The sequence below is a fragment of the Apis florea genome, unplaced genomic scaffold (assembly GCF_048593485.1).
Source record: "Apis florea isolate Af1SG1 unplaced genomic scaffold, ASM4859348v1 contig_3585_pilon, whole genome shotgun sequence".
In the NCBI taxonomy this organism is placed as follows: domain Eukaryota; kingdom Metazoa; phylum Arthropoda; class Insecta; order Hymenoptera; family Apidae; genus Apis; species Apis florea.
In genome coordinates, this window is record NW_028256788.1 from 2,637,441 (window position 1) to 2,645,290 (window position 7,850).

Genomic DNA, 7,850 nt, shown 5'->3' on the forward strand with positions numbered 1-7,850 from the left:
ATAAGAGTTTCGTTAAACGAGATGTGACTGTTTATTATAACTTATAATGTACCCTGTTACCGGGTATAACACACCACGTGAATTTTGAATGATGGAAACAAAAGCAACGTTGCTTTGTATCTTGTTTCGTATTCCGTTACGCCATGTGTACCGGCGCATTTTATCACAGCCACAAATATGAATTACTTGCATAAACACCACTCTTAATGATACAATTAAAGAATGGAAATGAAAAAGATCGTCTCACGAGAGCTCACGCTTTCGGGTAATAACAATAAAATTTTCGAAGGGTTGATTTGATTTCTAAAGATCAAAAAGTTGATGCACAGTTGAGAATATCTGTCTCGATTTAATTATTAAGTTACAAGTAATATATATATATTTGCAAAACGGAGACAGAGCTTTTTTATTGCTAACATTATCATTGTATCGTTGTAAATTTATTTCATATTCGTTTATGTAACTCCAGTTTATTGCCACATTGCACTCCGCAATAGTAGATTTCACGCTTTCTCGTTATCTTATTGGCGTTATTAAAAAATATCAAGCGTCGATTGTAACCTCGATACCGTGATTCTCTTTTTCTTTTTTTACAAAACGTTGCAATACGCGCGAAAGAAAAGTTGTTCTTTGTTAGTTATCGAGGCGAAATATCGAAAAATTAATTTTTATTCGAATATGGTAATGTTACTTGGTGAACAAAGATCGATATTACATGTACTTCTTTTTCAATGATATTCGAAATATTGATTAAAAAGATAAATATACATACGTGCATTAGCATATACCTCTAGAACTTGTAATTTTTGTATTATTATTATTATTATTATTATTAAATAATTATCGAACGTTAATTTTATTCATTTTAATTCATCAGGATCGATAGGTAAAAGAATATTTATGAAATCGTATTTTAATATTATGTATGTTATTATAGCATCTAATAAGATTAAATAATATTTTTAATGTAATTCATTGGCTAATTACATACAATCTGTTTTTAAATTAAAACTTGATTACTTCATTAACATTAATCGTTCATTAGTTAAGTTTAATTTATAATAAAATGATGAGATAACAAGTAAATTGTAAGTAAATATATATAAGAATAATTAAATTGCGTGTCAGATTTAAAAGTATTATACAAAATTGTTTTTTTGCTATGTACTAATATATATTAAATTAAAATATTCAAAATATCCAATTCAATGATATTAAAATTTTTTAAAAACTTCGTTCGAGCAAGTAACTTATTAACTCTCGAGACTTTAATTAATAATAAATTATTTGCTCCACTGCTTAAAATCGATGTGTAATATTAATTAAATTAGTTTTATATCAAATATCGAATTATTAGCTTGTGACGAATTTACTCAAATTTGATCAGAATTCGAATATATAAAGGAAACTTCATACTCGAGAGATTACAAAAAATTTAGTTACTCAGATTCAATTATGGATATCCGAATTAGTCATATCCGCTTTTCGAATCAAAGTTTCTTACAACGAGTATTTCATATATTCGAGTAATAACAATTCTATTTTCTATTTTTAATTTTTAAAATAGATATAACACATATTTTATATTTAATCCAATTATATATTATTTTATTTTATTTTATTTGGAAATCTCTTTCATAGGAAAAATACACGATAAAGAGGCCGTCTTGATAAATCTTGCAAATCCAATTTTCCACAAGCAGAAACTCTTCTCGCCGTTGGGAACAGAGTTATTCGGTCGATTTCGTTCGAAACTTCGATGAATTCCGTTTCGGGTGAATACGTTTCGGATCCCGTGGGATTTTTGTTGGCAATATCGGCGATATCTTGTGTCTGTTTGTTGTGCAACTCGTTTCCAGGCTACGCGCCGTCGATCATTTATTATTTTATCTTACCTGTTTAATGCTCCTATGTCTAATTTTCTTCGACCATTTTTTTTTTTTAAATATTGCAAATATTAAAATTTTTTTTATATAAATTCCTCAACCAACTGAATTTTCTTAAAACGGGATCCTTTTTCTAAAATATTCTAAAATTCAAACGATAATTTTAACTTATATGATACGTTAACATTATCGTATTATTCATTATAATAATAAAATTTTTTATCGTTTTTTTTTTTGCAAAAAGGATGTACAGAATATTTAATAATTGATATTACCAATAATTAATTCGATGATATCAGTTCTCCATAATCAATCAACACGCCCCTCACCAAGTTATTAATACTCGCAATTGATAAGTACTTTCCTGATAATATGAAATTAACACGTGCACGTCAATTTTCTCATGATTCATCCACTGATGTTCGTACATACACTAACGTAACGGATGAACAATTTATTGATCGAACGAAACATAGCTACACGAATTTCCCTTAGTCCTTTTATAATTTATATGATTATTATTATATTAATCATTGAATTTGTTAATCTTTATTCATAATTGCCAATGCTACGTTAAGTAATTAATTTTTCAGTTCATTAGTAGTTGATTATATAAATGTGTCGCTTCGAAAAGATCAGGACGAAGGAAGGCGCGAGCGTGGAAGGAATGGACGCTTAGAGTAGCCGGATTAGAGAGAAGGTTAAAAAGCAACCGGGTATCCTTGACACGACTCGACGACGATACTCGAAGCCTTTGTTTTACGATAAGTTGTGGAATTATCCTCCCATTTCGAGCAACCCTTAAGATCGAAACATGGCGACGCGGATGGTCTCGATTAATTCCGGAGGGCAGCCACCACCGCCTCCAATCGAATTACACTCGATCGGATTATAGAATTACAAGGTTAAAGCCGAGCGGCGAGTTGGACGATGATAAGGTTAATGGATGTAAGATCGGGAAAGGAAGGAATGTCGTTGGTAGAGGTTTGATGATGCAAACTGGGATTGCATATTTTTTCACTGACGTGGAAATAAATAAGTTTCGAACGAGATGAAAATTTATTATTATTATACGAAATAAAGATATCGTAGATGTGTGTAGTAAAATTTAAAAATTTTCGATCATTCATGGACAAAGATCGTTTCAGACTTGCACATGTAATGGTAACTTTACAAGTTTCGAGAAGCTAATCAGTTAAAATTCTTTATGGACGATTAAACGAAGTGAATCATTTTTAGAAAAACAAATGTAAAGTCTAAAGTTGAAATTCCAGATTAAGATTAACCGAGCAACTTAAACAGGCATATAGTTTATTAAAATTTTGTAATATTAAAAAAACTTTTGAATTTTTGTAGTAATAAATTTTATTGTTCTATCGAGCAACTTGGTGTTTCGTCAAAACAGATTTCATCATTTTTCTAGTATAATATATATTATAAATGTATTAAAAAAGAAATGGATCCTTTCTTACATCTTTCTGTTTGATTTATTTGTCATTTATTTTATCAAATTTCCATCGAATTCGATCACCAATAATAACTGAAAAGTGTCACGACGGTCTCCATTCGACTGAAATCCGATTCCAAACATGATCTTTCCTGGCAGAAAGTCTGTTATTTATGACAGTGGGCGTATCATCTGAGTTTTCACTCAGATCGAAATAAAATTTTACCATGTTTTCAACTCAAATAATTGTTCGATGTTCGTCTGGAGAGGAAAATCATCGTCGAAACATTTTTCTCTCTTTTCCTCTCGTAATAAATGATTTTCGAACAATTTTCCATTAATTGTCTATCATCTTAACATTATATCTAACATTATTTATATATTGTTTTGTTTCTTTAAAGTTCATCACGATACTTTTAAACTATTTTTCGCCTGATAGATTTTCTGTTCCCTATTTTTCCGAAGGAAAAAAAGAAGACAAGTGAAGACGAGATTCAATCGAACGAAAAAATTCCATTGTCCTAATTTCGAACGAGCAAGTCCTAAACGTGCTATTTTTCCGATTACAAAATGATTGCAATCATCCAATTGCTTGCTCTGTTCTGTATCTCGAGTGAATTTGCAAATTTCTTCTTCTTCTTTTTCTCGTAAATCTTGGGTTAATTGGTAGCCATGATTTTCTCATGGCTGCTTGCCTGCCAAATTAATGCTGGCCAACCGATTCAACAATAAAGAACAAATATAACTCTGCTACGATTTAAACAATTTTTAATATTCATTCGATTAATAAAGAAAGTTTCGTAAGTCTTAAAACCGTAAAAAAAAAAAAAAAAAAAAAATTTGGGAAAAAATTTTTTCTGAAAAAGTATGAAGTATTTAATATATTTATTAGAATATTTATTAGAAATTAGAATATGGAATATAGAATCCTGCAAAATATAACATTTAAAAGCTCTTCGCAACTTTTCGTCTAAAACAAAGTGCAAATAAACTGTCTGTGAAGAAAACTTGTTGTTTTTGAAAAATAATAGAAGTGAAGTTGTCGTTCTTACGAGATTGTTTCATAAACGAAGGATTAAATCGTGAAGAAATCGCGAGCAATTAAAGGCAGCATCCTCGTTACCTCGAAATGCACTCAGCAGCTTTTAATTATATCACCGTTGGAATAATATCAGTTGGTAATTGCTCGCTAAAACGTGGCAAACGAATTGCATGGGAACCGCGTCAAGTTGACGCAATAGTTGCATAATTGCATAACAGCGTGGGTAAATTAAAGATCGTTGTTACAAACTCGCGTTGCTCTAGCTGGAAGCGTCGAACGTAGAGGAAATTAGATTTCTGACGTGGAAGATTAATTTTAGAAACGAGACATCTTATAACATTTCGAGATCATACGATCGAAACGTTCGAACAATAATTCAGAAATATTATTTACTATCACATAATGACACACAAACGTATAAATTCTTTTAGAGAGAAAGAAAAAGAGGGAAATTTCAATGTTAAAGAATTTACTGATTATATTTTAAATGTAATAATAGTTACTTAAATCAAATTTAAGTAAAACAGTTTCAAGCAGTTTGCGAGTGGAGTTGAAGAGCAGGCACGGAAAAAATTTTTTAATTTTTTTGAACACAAGAGTCTGTGACGCGGTTACCAGAAACAGGTCAAGTTGATTCACACTGTATGGTTAGGGAGCACTTGCACGGATTTTGTTATATTTCTATTTACACAATCTGAATATCGTATAAAATAATATACGAGTCAATGAATAATTATTATAATAGTTAATCAGTTTGCTTAAATGAAGTAGAAACGCGGTTGAATGGTTAATCTGTCAGTGAGAAAATAAAATGATCGGCGTTTCTGGAAATGACAAGCTGGAAATCACAATGTTTGAAAACGATATGCTTGAGGGAGCGACGTGGACATTTTGCGGTAACATCGATCGGCCGGCACACATGAACGTTCCAGACGACTTTGTCGCGAATAAAATATTTAATCGGACAGTCTACGCTACTCACCCTTCCGTGAATTATAGAAAGGGTCAATAACCTTGATCGATTTCCGCCCCTGGATACGGTTAATCGTTCAATCGTTGAAACGTGTGTCGAACACGAGCGAGAAGTTGTTTAAACGAAACAACGACGTAATTTAAAAATATAGCTCGTTTTGTAATAACTCACTTTGCATATAAGATAATGAATACGAGTGGAAGAAAAGCTATATATATAAAACATAAGTTTATCGTAAAAGGAAAGGAAAATTTGGCACAACGTGAACGAGCGAGTTACATTTTATTAATTCCTATCCTCGTGATATCGTTTGAGATTTGGGTCATAGAGAAATAGGAGGTATCCGATAAATCTGTTTGTTCTACGTTAATTTGAATCATAATAATAAGGTAAAGCCAAACGGCGATCCTAATGAATTACCGCGAGCGTTTCATCAGTATTATTAATTACATCTCATTGTACTCCCTAATGAAGTCATTAAACCAAGATTATTACGCTTTAGCATGTTGTATCGTTAGCTCTATTATGCTGTATCCTATTATGCTATCTTAACCTCGTGTAAATTGAATACGTTGCTGCTGCTAGGTATTGAATTAAATAACGAACAAATATAACTTTCGTTATTTGTTGAAACAATGAGAAAGTTGAATTACGAATATTATTACTATTGCATGCAACGCAATGATATTTCTACTGAGAATGCAACCTCGTGTGCAAATGGCTCGCATTGTTTTAGCAGGACATCGGATTCTGTCGGTTATATTCAAGATTGTTCTCAATTATGGATCATGATAAAAATTACATCAAGATTATCTTCTTATAAATTTATTCACTTTTAAAATTAATTCAACATTCTATTTGCTTATATTATCTAAATCAATTTGTTCTAAGACGTATATATATTCTATGTTTAAACAATTATTATTTATAACTACTGCTATGTATAAATTTAAAATAATAAAGGAAATCAATAGATCAATATCGTTTGATGAGATTAATAGGAATTCAAAAGCTATGTCAGTCCATCGGTTCGAAAATATTTAACCAATTCTATAGATTTGGTGTGAAAATAATAGAATATGACAGGTAAACCATTCATACTACGTCTCAATTAATACGAATTTCTTAAATACGATTGTCGCCTATTCGACTTAATACTTACATCTACGAGAAATAATGCTAACGAGATTCACAGTGGCGCTTGGAGCCATCTAGCGGCGTGCTCGGTACTACGAATCGACGCACAGCTTGCAACAATTTTAACAATTATTTAAAAAATAAACAGTGCATAGATATTTTTTTTATACACCATTAATTTTCAATATTAATACTAAGAATAATTATTAATATTTTTAATTATATATTTTTTTCGACAAAAATAAAAAGAAAATAAACTATATCGATTCTTCAATATTTCTGATAATTCATTTCTTAAATAGTAAAAAGTAATTTATTTCAACATACACACATACACAATATTATTTTAAATGGTAATCGTAATTTATAAGCAATTTTAATCATCGACTTATACGTGGCTATCTCTTTCTTTTCCTCATCCTATTTTTTTGCAATCTCTGCTCTGATTGTCTCCATTCCTCTTCTTTTCATCTTATCTTTTAACGCTCTCACTTTTCACTTCCATCTTTCTTACTTCCTTTTCATTTATCTCTGTTGCTCGAGAAACGTAATAGGAGAACCGATTATGGAGTAGAAGAAAATTGTCTACAATTTATGATAACCTTCCGGCACAAATAGGATCTCTTTTGTGGCAAATCTGCTTTTTCTTGCGTTTAAAGCAAAATGCTTGACGCGTCCTCTCTACTCTTTACTTGTCATTTCGTTCTACCTTCGAAGCCGACTCGAAGAGAAGGAAAAGAATATCTTGAAAAAAATTTGACGAAGATAAAAACTATTGTATTTGATTCAACATTTTGATCTTATGTACGAAACGAATTAACGTTTGAACCACAAACACAACCTGCTGTGCAAGCAGGACAATATGCAAATTGGCCAAAATGCAGATAGGAGAGCGCCAACGCGTATTTCGCTTGGCCAAGCCAAGCTTCTGACATCACGTTCCAAGATAAAACGTGGTGGTAGTTCCAATTTTCACTATTTCGTTTTTTCACGGTAAAAGGAGATTGGAATGTAGTTAAAGTGTTACACGTCACAACGTGAAGAGAAAGCGTCTTGTTGTAGGACAATACGTAATTCTATTTTCTGCAAGTAGAGCCAGTTAATTAGTACATCGATTAAAATGAATACTTTTTGAATAATTAGAAGAGTTTCTAATTTAAAATCATAACGCGAGGAATTTTTTAACAAGAACAGAGAAACATGCGAAATTATGTCGAATATTAAAGTAATAATATTGCAAATTATAATTCTAAATTGTAATTTTATTTTAAAAGATCATAATATGTATACGTATAAATTATACATTTTATGTGGAAATGCTTTCAACGTTATCCTATAATACTTTCATTAAAAGGATATACAATA